Source organism: Oncorhynchus tshawytscha, linkage group LG21, assembly GCF_018296145.1.
Source record: "Oncorhynchus tshawytscha isolate Ot180627B linkage group LG21, Otsh_v2.0, whole genome shotgun sequence".
In the NCBI taxonomy this organism is placed as follows: domain Eukaryota; kingdom Metazoa; phylum Chordata; class Actinopteri; order Salmoniformes; family Salmonidae; genus Oncorhynchus; species Oncorhynchus tshawytscha.
In genome coordinates, this window is record NC_056449.1 from 1,970,175 (window position 1) to 1,986,952 (window position 16,778).

At 45.2% G+C, this 16,778-nt stretch overlaps 1 protein-coding gene across 1 annotated transcript in view; it reads left to right on the forward strand.

The window, feature by feature from the left end:
• The window catches only part of LOC112220462 (AF4/FMR2 family member 2-like), a 182,378-nt gene that overhangs the window by 50,467 nt on the left and 115,133 nt on the right, over positions 1-16,778 (forward strand). The gene's annotated exons all lie outside the window — the stretch shown is intronic.

The following is a 16,778-nucleotide window of genomic DNA, read 5'->3' on the forward strand; positions in this document are numbered from 1 at the left end:
TGCTGATAGTTGAGAGGAAGTCTTGTTTAATGAGCATAAACAATGCATTTATCCCTCCTTGTAGCCTCTTAGCTTGACACAGTCAGACAATCTTAGTCTGGAGTCATTTGTGATCTGAAGGCTTGTCATGTCAGTTCATTTGTGTGTCAGCAACACAAGCAGGGCTGAGAGTCTATTGTTGTGACGACTTTAGCCCCGACTGTTTATCTTGTTCTAATGTTGGGAGGCAAGGGATGTTCCTTTTAACGCCGGGAGCATTTGTCTCAGCTCTCAGCCAGTGGCGTGCTGGAGAATATTTTTGAACCAGACAAAATGGGCCTGCTGCTTTTGAACGCTTTGCAGGTTAACACAACATCCGTCCTAATGTATTCTCACCTGAGGTCACGCACTCATTATTTTAGAAAACGTTCTCCACCTGATTGGAATCCGCTCCGTTTAATCTTGAACATAATTAGCCAAGGCGTACTGTCTCTCTCTTCTCTCCTTATCTCCCCCTCCACACCAGTTAGGACAGTGCATGAGGAGAAAATAGCTACATGGGAGGTATCCAGTTTTAAATATCCAAACACGATGATGCCCATACCATTATAAGACCAGACAGAGCAAAAATGAGAATTGGTGCAGATTTTTTAATTTTTTATACATTGGGGCATCTAGGCTACGTTTACAAAGGCAGCCCAATATTTCCACGAACTGGTCTTTTTGCCAATCAGATCACATTTTTTGACAATAATTGGGCAAAATATCAGAATTGGCCTGCCTTTGTAAATGCAGTCCTGGGGGTATATCATAGATCAGGATTCCTCAAAGGAGTTGACTGAGAATTTCATCATGGCTAAGACTAAGACGGAAAGAACTAAGAGAGGCCCCACTCACCACTCACTCTACTTACCAGTGATAAGGATTAATTTCCCTCAACCATTGAATTAAGTCAAATTCATGTTTTTCAAAGTATTTGAAGAATGATGTGAGGTGACCAAGTGATGACTGAAGCAACTACACATACGGTTCTTTGAGAATTTGGACTTTGCTCCTGTACCCACTCTTTACCAATCAATCCCCTGCAGCCTCTGTCTTCACTCCTTTCCCCACCCTTTCTCAGTGGCCAGCCTCGCTAATTGAGCCACTATGGAGATTCTGCCATGTGGGAGGTCAGGCCACAGTCTCCAACAAAGAAATGCATTTGTAGTATTCTTCCTGTTATTGGAGGAAGCTAGGAGTGCATGAAATACAGCGTCTCCTGTGAGACTTACTCATCTACACACCATGTCCCTGTATAGCGAACACATAAATAAGTAGATAAGCAACAATAAACAAGACTGACGTATGATTGAACAGGTTGACACACAGGCACCCAACCATGGAGCGCCAACCAGCTGTTCCCTTTCTTTAATAGTGTAGTCGAAGGTTATTCCCCACTACAAATTGTAATTCTCGAATCTTGGAAGCATATGGCGCAGTTACACCGTACAGTTAAGCATGTGGCAAGGCTGAAAACCTGGGGGATTTGGAGAGCTGCTTGTTGTGCCCGGGATGCGGTCAGCTTAGAGGAGAATGGAGATGGATGTTGTTATTGGAGCAGGAAGGGAAACGGAGTGGGGAGGGAAGGCGAGGGACCCCCTGCACAGCACAGCAGAGCATAGCGGAGCCCAGCTGGGGAGAGATGGGGGGTGGAGGTGAGCACCATCTCTGCTCGTTCACTGACAGATGAGTCACTCGGTAAGAGGCGGGGAGGAAGAGAAAGATGCAGATAGAGAGAGAGAGAGAGAGAGAGAGAGAGAGAGAGAGAGAGAGAGAGAAGGGAGTAAGTGAACTGAAATTGAGAGACACGCAGAGTTAGTCAGAGCGAGACAGGCAGACAGAGAGAGAGAGAGAGAGAGAGAGAGACAGAGACAGAGACAGACAGAGAGAGAGACAGGCAGACAGAGAGAGAGACAGAGACAGAGACAGAGAGAGAGAGAGAGAGAGAGAGAGAGAGAGAGAGAGAGAGAGAGAGAGAGAGAGAGAGAGAGAGAGAGAGAGAGAGAGAGAGAGAGAGAGAGAGAGAGAGAGAAGGGAGTAAGTGAACTGAAATTGAGAGACACGCAGAGTTAGTCAGAGCGAGACAGGCAGACAGAGAGAGCGAGAGAGAGAGAGAGAGAGAGAGAGAGACAGAGAGAGAGAGAGAGAGAGAGAGAGAGAGACAGAGAGAGAGAGAGAGAGAGAGAGAGAGACAGAGACAGGCAGACAGAGAGAGAGAGAGAGAGAGAGAGAGAGAGAGACAGAGACAGAGACAGAGACAGACAGAGAGAGAGACAGGCAGACAGAGAGAGAGACAGAGACAGAGACAGAGAGAGAGAGAGAAGCGTCCTTTTAAACATGTCTGTCAGGAAAAGAGAAAACATCTTCAAGAACTTAGATTTGATTTTGTTTGACTTTAGTTTGTTAAAAAAAGTAGATTCTATTGAGCTTAGTCTCCTGAGAGCCCTCTGTTTTGTTGTTTATCCTCTTATATTTATCCAGGTTCCTCAACAAGCATAGGTGTAGAATCACTAAAGCCAGAAAAATCATCCCAGGTTGTATTCTTTCTCGTTTTCACAGCCCCACCTGGATAGCCGTTGTTTTAGTGTATGTGGTAATATTCATATGCTTGGTAATTACTCTTCCCCTCATGGCCGTGTGCAAGAGCCCATCCTTAACACTATACAACCCGTTGTTGTTGTTTTACAGCCTAATTAGATGATCTTATCCTCAAGCTCCTCCATCTAACATCCTCCTCTCCTCTTTGTACAAGCTGAAACCTCTGAAAAGAGAAGAGAGATATCACTTTCATCCCCCTTTCAAATCAAACGTGTGTGGGAGAGGAGACTTCACAGGCGTGAAATGTTCCTCTCATTCTCCGCTCGGCCCCTGGAGAAAATATTTTGACAGGTTGAGTGTGAAATCCCAGAGTGATAAGGGTTTGCTAAATGGCTTTGGAAGCATCCTGTTAATACTGAGGCTATTGATTAGCGGCCTAGCTGCATTCACTGCTCACTCAGAAAAGCTCTGCCTGGCCAGCCTCTGATGTCAGAGAGGTAGTATGAAACATTGGAAAGCAGATAACACCTATTGATCCCCCCCCCCCAAAAAAAAAACTGTTATTGCACCAGGCATTACACATACTTTATAGAACTAATAGCCTTATCTCTAGCCTCACTAAGCACATGATTTGACGAGACAATGAGAGATTTAGGTCGCGCTCTTCATGATGGATATGGAAGAGATATAGAGACAACGTTTTACATATTCAATGCATTGAGGATTTGTTGTTCTCTTTTTCCTCAAAGCCCTTGAGACATTTAATATTTCTGGAGTGGTATAAGCCTAAAGGCTTGAATATGCCTCTATTCATTTTTTTCTCTCTATTTATTATACTTACCTGAGTGGACTTGAGCCGATTGAAAGGTTTGAAGTGTGTGCATTGATAGTACTGATAAAGAATAGGCTACAGTGCATATTGTATGGGTCAAGGGGCTGGTGGTCTAAGCTGGAGCACGATGATGTCATTCCTATAAGTTCATAAGGGCTGTGAATCAGAGGAGGAGACACACAGTCGTCTGTTTCTCCGACGTCTGTCTGACTGACTGCCAGCCAGCCACCCATCAGACTCCAGACTCCTGTCTGTCAGCTAACTGCCAGCAGATATACTGAGTGTGTGAGTAAGAGAGAGAGAGAGAGAGAGTGTGGGCTGCATAGCAATGGCCCTGGCCCTGAGTTTGTCTCATCCAGACTGCTAAATGTGGGGACAGGGATTCACTCTCATTAGACTGATCATAGGAACGTATTCACACAGGGCCCTGGGCCCGGAGCAGATCTGACCTCAGTTGAGCCATGTTTCCCCATCCACCCAGCAGCCTGCTGACGTTAAAGGCCTTGTTTGCATTTAGAGAGCAGAAATGAATCATGTTGCTGTCTGATTTATATTTTCATATAGCCATCATACAAAAAAAAAAATGGAGACCCCAGAAATGATCATGAAATATTATTAAAAATAATCACATACTACTGTAGAATAATAATAGCAGGTTTCAGAGCCAGTGTTTTGGAAAGGCTGGAACAGTAACTGGATGAGTCCATTTCTCAGACAGACAGTACATCCCACGCTGACCAGCAGGTTGGCTTATTAAAACAGCCCCTGGCGTCATGGGGCAGAAATCTTTATCCTCCGTTCTGTGGAAGCAGGCTCCGTCTCTCTCTCCCTCGCTTGCCGACTCACTGGACAGGCAGGAAGTCAGTTCCAGGAACATTTGATTATGCAGCGCTGCCAAGACTCACAGAGAGAGACAGGGGGGGAGAAAGTGAGCTTCCCTGGAACAAAGCCTTTACCCTCACCCTGAGTTTGAGTCACCCTGCCTGGAGTCTCTAGTCTTTCCTCAAAGGAAGCAGTCCTGTTACAGACTAAGGTCCCCACCTTAGTCTGTCAACACATTTGTCACCTCACTCCTCATACTGGGTTTAGGTAGATAATAAATAAATACTAACAAGGCTCTGACATATATTCTGTGTTCTTTTAGCTACATATTCAGTTGTTTTTATTTGTATGGATGATAATGAACCTAGTATAATATAATTTGGGATGTCATGAACATTTTCTTTGAGCACAGTTTTTTCCCCTCACCCAAATTCACTTGCAGAATTCCTTTATGCCCATATTGCTTTTTACTCAGACATTTTAATCATACATTACACACCAAGCTCACAGACGTTGTTTGCTTGGATTTGGCTTTGGAAGTCTAGCTTTTTGGTGAAAGGGTACATTTTGCTTATTTGTCCGCGTCAAGGTAGAGGTGTTAACATTTTGATAATGTTGTGTTTAGTGAACCCAGAGACGAACATCGTCCTTACAAGACAGTGTAATTGGGGATGACAAGGAGGTATTGGTCATCACACAGTCGGCTGGTTTGGAGATGGAAAGAGACAGAGAGAGAGAGGCTGTGGGCTGAAGTGTTTGGATTTGCTGTGAGAGCACACCCTGAGAGACTGGGGTTAAGGGGCTGATGAGTGAAGAGAGAGTCGGGCCCAGGTTGGCCTTTCTTCTCCATGTTGGATGGATGCCAGCTCTCCTCTACCTTGATTTATACTGTTTACAGATCCATTATATTTAGTTGAGAGCAGCAAGGTTTTACTGTTGCATATCTAAATAAGTCTGATCTTAGATCAGATATGAACTACTTTAAATACTACTTAACCATTTTTATATTCCCTAAAACCTAATCTTGAACTGACCAGAGTCCACAACATCACAACCTTCTTTCAGACATGGCAGATCCGTTGTGTTTCACCGCCTGTAGGCCTCTCGACAATGACTCTCTAATATGACACAAATGAAAACAGAAAGCCACTTAGATGAAAGGAGATGTTAAAAAACATCTTTACATATAATAATTTATATAATTTAGGTGGGCCTGGTGAGAAGAGATAGAAATTGACAACGCGTGAGTCGTGGGTGAGAATTAGGTCACCCACTAGGGCTCACACAGACTTCCTCATTCCTCACCCACTGCGTTTCACCCAGTCATGCTTGATGGGTTCTTCCATCCGCCTTTGTAAAATCACTTTAGAGTTCATTAATGCAAGTCTTTGGTACAAATTTACTGATCTAGTGAGTAATGTGGCTAATAAACATAAAAGGATGTGCTGTAACTCAGTCCTGGCAGACCCCCTCACCAACAGAGAGGAGGGTAAAAAAGGGAAATGAAAAGAGGGAGAAAAAAAAAGCTGAGATGAATATCACAGTGTAAGAATGGATCTGATCAAAGAAACCTGGAGGTTGAAATGGGTTATTGTGCTTTTTCCTCGATATATTCTGTCCTCTTCTTCTTCTGTAGACTCTGTTCACAGCTTAGTGTCTGCACAGAATGTACCATGCTTTAAAAATCGATATCTGCTTTTTGTGTTTATTCTTTATATGCTCAGAACTATCTGACTATGTTCAAAGCCCCTCAAGGCATCCCATATAAATTGTCCTGTATTGTATATCATTATTTGAATCACAGCTTTATATGATTCTGAAAAGTAAATACATAAGCAACACGACTAATAAAACTTGAAACTTTAGTAGTAAGACTACTTTGAATGTTCCTCAAAGGGGCACGTCAAATAGAAGAGTCCCTCTTTAAACTGAGGTCAAGAATATGTGTTGACAATATCCTGATGGGAGTTCCCTACACAGTGGGGTGACCTGACCTATCCTCTACTCTGCTCTGCTCTGTGAATGAAGACTGGAGTGAACCTGCTGGTCAGAGACAGTCCACTCTTTGAAAGTGAACAGCACTTGTAAAAGACCCTGCCTGAACCAGCTCACCGGCTAGGCGACACTCCAGGACTAAACAGTGTCTTCAGAAGGCCTCTTCTCTGCCACATCCCCAGAGATAATGGGCTCCATTCCCACCCAGGCACCAGGCACGCCTCGCCTTGTCCTCCAGGATGGAAACCTGGGAGAAAAATGGCCACCCCCTCGCTCCCTGTAGAGTAAACCCTATCCCCCAGACAGGTCTTAATCAGGAAACACTTTGGGGTCCTCTCTTCCAGACGTGTGACCCGCACGGCCGACCGGATTAACAGGCCAGATAAGGCTATCCCAAATGGCACTGTATTCCATTTATAGTGCTCTACTTTGACCAGGTCCCTGGTCAAAAATACTGCAATATATAGGGAATAGGATGCCATTTGCGATGCACAAAATAAGCTCCCTCTCTTCCTCACCCTAGAAAAAAGGGGGACAGTTATTAGGAGGCTTCCCCATTAGAAGTAACAGCTGGGCTCATTTGCATAATACCCATCAGAAATATGTGTGGGGGGGGGCAACAACAATAAAAGTATTTTCATTAGTGCTGCTAGAATCGCAACCTGTTTATACATTTCTGCTGCTTCTTATTGAAAAACCAACGTAGAACTCGTATAGTATGATTCTTACTCATCGGTCAATTGATTTAGGAAAGTTGAGGTTTGGTTGTCGGGAAATGTCTAAATGATTTGAAATGAGAGAATGACTAGATATTAGGTTTGTGTGTGTGTGTGTGTGTGTGTGTGTGTGTGTTATTCATCTGAGCTTCTGTTTCTCTCTGCATGCTGTCTGATGTCTGTCTGTCTGATCATTATTTCCTTGCTTGTCTGAACACCTTTTCTGCTCCATGGTTAAGAAAAGGAGGAGTTTAAATAAGGACCCCTAAACTCAGCCGCATTCAGTATCCAGTGGATTATCATAGCATTAGTTCACATTCTTAGGGAATTGGGAGGAATCAGCAGCTCACATTTAAATACTGAAATAAATGTTGCACTAAAAAAGCATGTATATCTTTAGATCAGAGAATGGATGGTAGGAAGGAAGGAAAGAAAGTTGGATGTTGATTCCCGTGAGTGAAGGAGTGGAAAGGTGGTTTCAGGTTGCGAGGTTGAGAAGAGGTTGCAGTTAAAAGGTCGTTTTTTATTTCTCTGAGGTGGAGGGAGTGGAAAGGGAAGATTTGATTCCATCTGGTCCCTATTGGCCCTCAGCTATAGTCGTGGTTGGTTATCTTTTACGAAAGATACCCAGTGCTACTCTCTGCCTCTCAGAAAACCACAGCATGTTTGGATATTGAATTAGAACATTTCTGCTTGACTTCCCCATGCCTCGTAGGTAATACTGCGTTGCAAAGCACCCATACATGAGTACTGATCTAAGGCCTCATCAAATGCACGCCCTCCCTCATCTCCTCCCCTCATCTCCTCCCCTCATCTCCTCCCCTCCTCTCCCCCTCCTTTTCCTCACACCACATGTTTTCTGTTAGTTTTAGCCCCTATAAATACGGAGTGATGGCAACAGAACACAATTACACTGTGGATTTAGTATGCTGTAATTGCAGGGGAGCATGATAAACATACTTTCATAGAGCCAGCCCATCCATCCCACCCATTTACCGTAATGGGGACTAGGAGAGGTCACTCCTGTGTTATCTATATAGTAAGCCCCACACTCACCTCTGAACAGTATCTCACTCCCCTCGCTATTCATCAATCCTCATTCCTTATATGTGGCATACTTTGTTGTCTCTTGGAATTAGATATTTATTTATTTGCTTTTCGAATAGATGCAAATGTCTATGAGTTATCAGTAACACTGAAATGGATTGGATATCCCAAAGCCAGTCAAATATTGCAATACAACTGTTACACGCATACTATCAATGAACAAATGGTAAATACAGACCACATTTAAGGTTTAACATTACATTAAGCCGTTGGAAATCTGGGCTCAGTCAATTTAATGCAACAGAAAACCCTGAGTCCCTAAATTACTTTCCCCTCTCCGCCATCCAAGCATGGTTCATGCCTCTTGCCCTGAAAAAAAGAAACGCTTTATGGTTCTAGGCATTGCAAAACAATACACTATGTGGCCTACTGGTAGCTCTTTAGTCTTTTTCATTTATTTTTGATGCTCTCTGCTGTCGCTGAATATCTGTGGTGGCTTGTAATAAAATACCCGCTGTGCAATTTTGCAAGTATGTCAAGCAGAGCATGACCAGATATGCAAATTTAACACAGAAGAGCAAAAGTGGAATTTTTAGTATTTTGCATCTGCAGAAGCTGTTAAAGGCAGTTTAGAAAACCATGAATATATAATACAGAGGTGGCCCGACCGGAGGCTAAACCCTATTTATCAGCTGGGAGAAATAGTTTGTTATTTTGGTTTCAAATATTTTTTAGAGAGAGAATGAGAGTATAAAAGTGTGAGATGTAATTTGCGATTAGATCTGTATGAATGACAAAGGGATTTGGAGGGTCTCAGTGTGGCTCTCGCTGTGGATGGGTGAAGTCTTCTGACTGGAGCCCCATGAATCTATTGAGCGTAAATATCAAGGTCAGATCATCCCTCAGCTACCATATACTGACTGAGATCCTGGAGACAATCGTATACACTCTGCTTCTCCTACTTCCAAGTGTGTGTACAGGCTTTGACTTTCTCGGCAGTTAGGTGTGTATGTGTTAGTTTGTGTGTGAGTGTGTACATGTGTGCGTGTGTAGCTCATGCACGTGTGTGTGTGTGTGTGTGTGTGTGTGTGTGTGTGTGTGTGTGTGTGTGTGTGTGTGTGTGTGTGTGTGTGTGTGTACAGTAAGTACGTCTGTGGTTATTTCGTCTCCAGCATAGTGAAACGACCCTGATCAGTCACAGCAGTAAGCAGGTGTTGATGACTCAGGTAAACTGGCCTGTTTATTGACAGTGAGAGTCCTTAGTCACAGAGCCAAATCTAAGACGTGATGGATGATGCTTATTACTGGCTGTCTGCTCATGTTTAAATGTAGCCCTGGCGCTGCCGGTGGATACACAAGCCATTAGTCTGCTCTGAGGTTAGTTCACACCCCTCTGACCACCCTCAGGTACCTCTGTGCCCCTTCAATAGCTCTCTATGCCACCCCCAGCCTGCTTTCCACTCTCTATAACACTTTAATTGGAGATTATTTAGTTGAGTTTAGCTATTAAGAAGATTCTCAGCTGGATTTTCTCTGAGCTTACACGGTTTGCGTTTTTTTGCATCACTGCTTTACACATCAAATCCGCTTGGTTTAAGGAAATGGGAATTGTGTTGGCTAAGGAAAGAACTGTTGTAGGAAGAATCAGTCTGGTGTAGTAATGCTCATATAGATCCTATACTTCATAGGATTCTATAATTGTGAGTTAATAGGATCTTTATGATAATGCCATCCAACAGATAGTTGTTATTTCCTCCACTCATCATATACACTACCGGTCAAACGTTTTGGAACACCTACTCATTCAAGGGTTTTACTTTATTTGTACTATTTTCTACATTGTAGAGTAATAGTGACGACATCAACACTATGAAATAGCACATATGGGATCATGTAGTAACCAAAAAAAGTGTTAAACAAATCTAAATATATTATATATTTGAGATTCTTCAAATAGCCACACATTGCCTGGATGACAGCTTTGCACACTCTTGGCATTTTCTCAACCAGGTTCATTGGTGCGGCAGGTAGCCTAGAGGTTAGAACATTGGGCCAGGACCGGGCTATCTTCTGTATACCACCCCTACATTGTCACAACACAACTGATTGGTTCAAACGTATTACGAGGAAAATACATTCCACAAATTCACTTTTAACAAGGCACACCTGTTAATTGAAATGCATTCCAGGTGACTACCTCATGAAGCTGGTTAAGAGAATACCAAGAGTGTGCAAAGCTGTCATCAAGGCAAAGGGTGGCTACTTTGATGAATCTCAAATATAAAAAAGATTTTGGTTTGTTTAACACTTTTTTGGTTACTACATGATTCCATATGTGTTATTTCATAGTTTTGATGTCTTCACTATTATTCTACAATGTAGAAAATAGTAAAAATAAAGAAAAAACACTGAATGAGTAGGTGTGTCCAAACTTTTGACTGGTACTGTATAAATGTTGATTCAACATACAATTGTAAGGCAACCAGATGCAATAGGATGTTGAGCAAATTCCCAACAAAACGTTTCCGTGAACATCTTGTTGAGCAATCCTATTGCAGCTGTTTGCCTTGTACATTGAATGTACAGTACTTTTTTTTTACAGTGTAGTTTTCTGTAGTGTAGCCTATCTCCCCCATCTCCACCTAACACGTACACAGGGTGAGACTCCCCAGAGGATGAGAATTTGGCCTCCCTGTTCTGTGTGTACTCGGATCTCCTGGAGTGTGGGTGTGAGCACGGTGGTGTGAAATACTACAGTGCTTGTGTGCAAACACACATGGTACGAATGAATGTGGTGGTAGCTAGCTGCACCGGGACCATGCTTTGAAGGACTGATCTGACGTTGGTTCAACTTCTGTCTGACCTTGACTTCACTGATGGGTTCAAGTGAGAGATTAACCAGAGGTCACTTCCTGAGATGGCACTTCCCGGTTTGACCTCAGTTCTATTGCAGACTCACACTGAGTCAAATGTTCGTGTTTTGAAATTGTAAGATAGCCAGTTGTAGTGAAATCCACAATCTGAGTCACTCTCGCACATTGCCTTTTGCGTGCACATCTGTTTTATAAGTGTATAAAATGCAGACTGTAAATCGAAGAGAAATCTAATTCAAATGTCATACAGGGGTACATGCATGCCTTACAATCTTAGAGCCCTCTGCCCATGCATCTTGCGGGAGAAAAGTACATTTTGAACTCAAAGTGCTTCTACAGCATGCGATTTAGTACTCTGAGATACTTTCTTTTGGCTTGTGAGTGTAATTTAATTAATGTGCGTATGTCAGCGTAAGATAGAGGATGAGAGAGAGAGCGCTAGAGGGTGTGTATGTCTGCCCTCTCTCGGGGATGCATGTTCTTTTGCCTCCTCTGTTTGCAGAGCAGTGAAGTAGTGTTCAGATGTACCGTGGTCTTTTAATGAAGGTTTGAATATAAAGTGACAGAGTCATCCATTAGCTGTGCATGTAACTGCTCTGGCCCCACTGTGTGCTGATTAGAGAGCCGAGGAGAGAAGAAGAGAGATAACGTACACATTAGGCCCCACATGTAAATTGCATTAGCTAATCAAAACACCAAGTGGATGCGTGCTCATAGAGATAAATTATTTCAAGGTTATACGATTTTTCTTGGCAAAAGGAATGAGTTGTACAATAGTTTAAAATGTTCAATGTACATTACAAAATTATTGTTTACCAGTTGCTTATGCTAATTAATGATAAAGGATTTATGAAGTCCTCTGGCTGCCGAAGTCCTCTGGCTGCCAAAGTCCCGGCTCCGCCCTCCTCCTATGTATTAGCCGTATCTTCACACACACAGATCCACTTGTTCCACCCTCAGTGATCTGAGGGAGAGGGGCTTAGAGAGGACAGGAGAGGAGAGGGAGGGAGGGAGGGAGGGAGGGAGGGAGGGAGGGAGGGAGGGAGGGAGGGAGGGAGGGAGGGAGGGAGGGGGAGGGAGGGAGGGAGGGAGGGAGGGAGGGAGGGAGGGAGGGAGGGAGGGAGGGAGGGAGGGAGATAGAGAGGGAGAAATAGAGATATAGAGGGAGAAATGAATGGAAAGAGAGAGAGAGGGAGAGAGAGATACAGAGAAGGAAAGTGGGGGTAGGGGTTCTGGGGAACCAGGGAGCTGACACCACTGTTGTGGTATCAGGGGGACCTCTATCTCTGCCCCTCCAAAAACCTCCAGCTCAGCCAGCCAGGCCAGTGGCGGCGGGGTGGCCAGTGGCGGTGGGGTGTCCAAACCTGTCCCTACTGAGGTCTGGAGCATGTTCCCACTTGCCACAGGACAATGACAGCTCCCACAGACACTGCCAGCTGGCTCTGGGCCACTAACCACAGTCATACAACAACAATTGTGGCCATGAAAAGACAAAGGCATGCAGGCATGCACTCATGTCACAGTGCTACACTGTCAGTTGGTATTTTTTAAAGTGATTGCCTTTTCAAAAGCCCTGGGTGGTTAATTGTGAAAAGTCACCACTGATCATTCTCATGTAGAGGGGTTAGATCTGCCCTGTTGTACAGTATCATGTAGTTCAACTCAATGAATTGAGGGACTATCTTAGAGAAAGGGCCAGTGTTGCACCTGTTCTTACTGCAGCCTGCAGTTACACACCCTCAGTCAGTCATGTACTGTAGCAGTCTGGAGTATCTCCTTACTGCAGGCTCTGATGGCTGCCGTCTTAGTTCCCAGATTACAGACATACAGGAAAGAAACCGGAGAGGTGCGGTGGTGTGATTCTTCTCAGTTTGAGTTACAGGGCTGTGCCCCTGTCCTCTCCTCTCACCAAATGACTGGCTGCTCGGGTTTCAGATCTCAACTCTGGTCAGGACAAGGGTGGAATGACAATGTGCACAGCCTGCAGGTGATACCTCAAACGCCCAGGGCTTCAAACCCAGACCACAACTGCACGGCTATACCATGGTGGCCAGAGAGCACAGTGTGCCTACACCAACCTGACCCTTGACCCAGTCCCACCTATTCTCAACTGTCCATTTAGAAGTCTGTTGGTTGATTGGGTCAGCTGGATGGTCCTCATCCACATTTAATTCATGGAAATTGTCAGCTGTAACTGTGTCCTTAACCTGGCTTTACTGTAGACCAGTGGCATATTGTCTGTTTGTCAGGACTGGGTTTTTATAGCTCCAGGTCTTGTCTGCCATCAGTCACAAGCTCAGATCGTTCAAGCAGTCCTGTGTTACACAAGCTGCCTTGTTGCCTCTCCTGATGTCTATATCAGGTAAACATTGACATACTATGCACATGCTCCACCTAAAGGTGGATGTGTTTAGTTATAGATTACTTCAGTGCTGGATGTATTCAAGTGAATACTAATGTGTATTTGTTACTATTTCAGTCTTTAAACTAGTCAGGGTCTTGATGCTTGAAGGAGTAAAATTATCCCACAGGTTGACATGCTTATTTCTTTCTCTCTTAGGTCCATAAAAGTGCCAATAGATGAGATACCCAACATACTGTAGATCTACCACCGGCGGCGTGTGAGCTCAGAACAACATCAGTTTGTTATTACAGAAAACACGATCACCTTTGATGCCGTGCTAGCATGAGAGCAGGGTGTAGTCTGAGAATGTTTCGCTGACACCTGACTTTTCTCTGCGTAGGGATAAACACAGAAGGTGGACCGAACCACTGCCAGGTCAAAGGGTTTAACATGCAGGAGGAAAGTAGGCCGTAATAATGGCCTAATGGAAGGAAGATAATTAACTATAGTGACGAGCCACTGAGATAGGAAAGGGTCCAGCAGAGAAAGGTGACTCCTCACGGTTGACATGGAGCCTGTTGACCCTGACGACCAGGCAGGGCGAGTCGCTCAATGAACTCTGGCAGGTTTACCCAAGCAGATCAATGGCAGTTAATCTTTCTGTGTTGGCTGCTTCTGCCATGGCCTTGGCTGCAGCCAGGCAGTTGGAGGAAGAGCAGAAGTGAGTGCCTGTCCATGAGTGCCTGTCCGTACAGCGGTGTGTAGTTCTCTCGCCCACTCTCCCTCTGCCGCCATTGGCACAGAGCGGGGCAGGGGCAAGCATACATAAGCAGCACACAGAGAGAGAACCACACACGGAGGGACCACACACATAACTACACAGAGACAAACGAACCCCCTACCAGCGAGAACCCACACATTTAGCAGGCGCTATTTCTCCTCTCTGTTCGACCTGTCAATCACTCTCCATTCTCTTCCACCGCTCATGCAGGCGGCAGGCAGGCAGGGAGGAGGAGGAAGCGCTTCCGAGCCAATTAATTATTGTTGTGAATTTCCCAAATCCTGGAGATGGTATCAGCTGCAATTTTCCCTCCACCACAATTACAGTGACTGCTGCGAACTATTCACATTTACGAGGGTGCCGATTTTAAATTATCAGAGACATTAGTCGTTTGCGTCTCTAAGTGGGTTTTGATTTCCACTGAAGACACAGGCACAGGGGTGACGTGAGGAGGAAACTGGAATTAAACAACAACAGTTCACACAGGCTGGCTGTTAAAAGCCCCAGTGCCCTTGGTGGAGACAGATAAAGCAGTCAAGACGCTGAATAGCTCCTCTAGGCTTTATACACTTCAGCTGGAGAAGACACATTGCTGTAGTTCCACTGTTCAGGTTTGAATAACACACGCAGTATGTTTGGGATTGCCATTGGAGCATTGTGTGTGTGTGTGTGTGTGTGTGTGTGTGTGTGTGTGTGTGTGTGTGTGTGTGTGTGTGTGTGTGTGTGTGTGTGTGTGTGTGTGTGTGTGTGTGTGTGTGTGTGTGTGTGTGTGTGTGTGTGTGTGTGTGTGTGTGTGTGTGTGTGTGTGTGTGTATGTAATTGCTTGTGAACCCATGTCTCATGCTTTTGTTATTTTGTCATGTTGCAGATGGAGAAAAGGGAGTTCCTAACTTGTGGTATCCTTTAAACCATAGCCCGGTCTGATTTATGATTTATAGAACCCACTGGTATTCTGCAGTTAACCAAGTAACCACTGGGCTTTCAAGCTCCTAGCCAGGAAAAACATCTTACATTCTTGTTATATATTTTATAATTCACTGATCCTCAAAAAAAAGAGCCTGTCTCTCTCAGGGTGGCTTATTTGATCCAGCCCATTGGTAAATTAGTGGTGGCCCAATGTTTCTATAAGGCTGCAGTGCAAGTCCCTATGGGTCTCCATGCACTAGTCCAGGTCACTGTTCTCCCTCTTCCCATGATTATGGTGTTGAACAACAGATAGTGTTTAGAAGACTCGCTCTTGAACTTGGAAACAAATGTGCAAATTACCTGCAGAAATTGGATATTACAACCACTGGCGTAATGGTCAGTGACTGCCCTATAAATCAAAACATAATTATGGCGGGGCCCCCGACTTCCTCATTTGCATAAGTGCTCATAAAGATGGGGGAATATTATGTTGTATGGAAATGAAATAAATAAACAAAAGAAAAAGTGATGAAGCAGCCGGCACACAAACACCTCCCTGGCGAATAACAGTGAATTCATCAAACAGATGTTATTGCCCCAGCCACTGTGTTGGTGGAATCTTTTGAGGCTGAAAAAAAAGAAGAAAGACCTACTGCTGATGGATTTCGCACAGAGAGCTTCGGGGAGGGTGATGGATGATGTCACAGAGAGCTTCGGGGAGGGTGGTGGATGATGTCACAGAGAGCTTCGGGGAGGGTGGTGGATGATGTCACAGAGAGCTTCGGGAGGGTGGTGGATGATGTCACAGAGAGCTTCGGGGAGGGTGGTGGATGATGTCACAGAGGGAGGGTGGTGGATGATGTCACAGAGAGCTTCGGGGGGGAGGGTTGTGGATGATGTCACAGAGAGCTTCGGGGGTGGTGGGTGGTGGATGATGTCAGCTTCGGGGAGGGTGGTGGATGATGTCACAGAGAGCTTCGGGGAGGGTGGTGGATGATGGAGCTTCGGGGAGGGTGGTGGATGATGTCACAGAGAGCTTCGGGAGGGGGTGGGGTGGTGGATGATGTCACAGAGAGCTTCGGGGAGGGTGGTGGATGATGTCACAGAGAGCTTCGGGGAGGGTGGTGGATGATGTCACAGAGAGCTTCGGGGAGGGTGGTGGATGATGTCACAGAGAGCTTCGGGAGGGTGGTGGATGATGTCAGCTTCGGGGAGGGTGATGGATGATGTCACAGAGAGCTTCGGGGAGGGTGGTGGATGATGTCACAGAGAGCTTCGGGGAGGGTGGTGGATGATGTCACAGAGAGCTTCGGGGAGGGTGGTGGATGATGTCACAGAGAGCTTCGGGGAGGGTGGTGGATGATGTCACAGAGAGCTTCGGGGAGGGTGGTGGATGATGTCACAGAGAGCTTCGGGGAGGGTGGTGGATGATGTCACAGAGAGCTTCGGGGAGGGTGATGGATGATGTCACAGAGAGCTTCGGGGAGGGTGATGGATGATGTCACAGAGAGCTTCGGGAGGGTGGTGGATGATGTCACAGAGAGCTTCGGGGAGGGTGGTGGATGATGTCACAGAGAGCTTCGGGGAGGGTGGTGGATGATGTCACAGAGAGCTTCGGGGAGGGTGGTGGATGATGTCACAGTTCACACACACGGTGGTGCTGCTGTGTGCCTGTTTTCTGTATCCTCCCGTCCCTCACCCCCATCACCCCCTCACTCCCTAGCCCCAAACCACCAGTGGATCCCACTGCCCCCACAGAAATGTCAGCCAAGACATATGCTGTTGGACAGTTCATGTGACCAAACGAGGGAGTCACCCATGGCGAAATAGGGAAAGCTTGAATGGATTCCTTGGGAAAGGTAACCCTGCAATTGTATCTTACTTGTTCGCCCTTTTTTTCTTT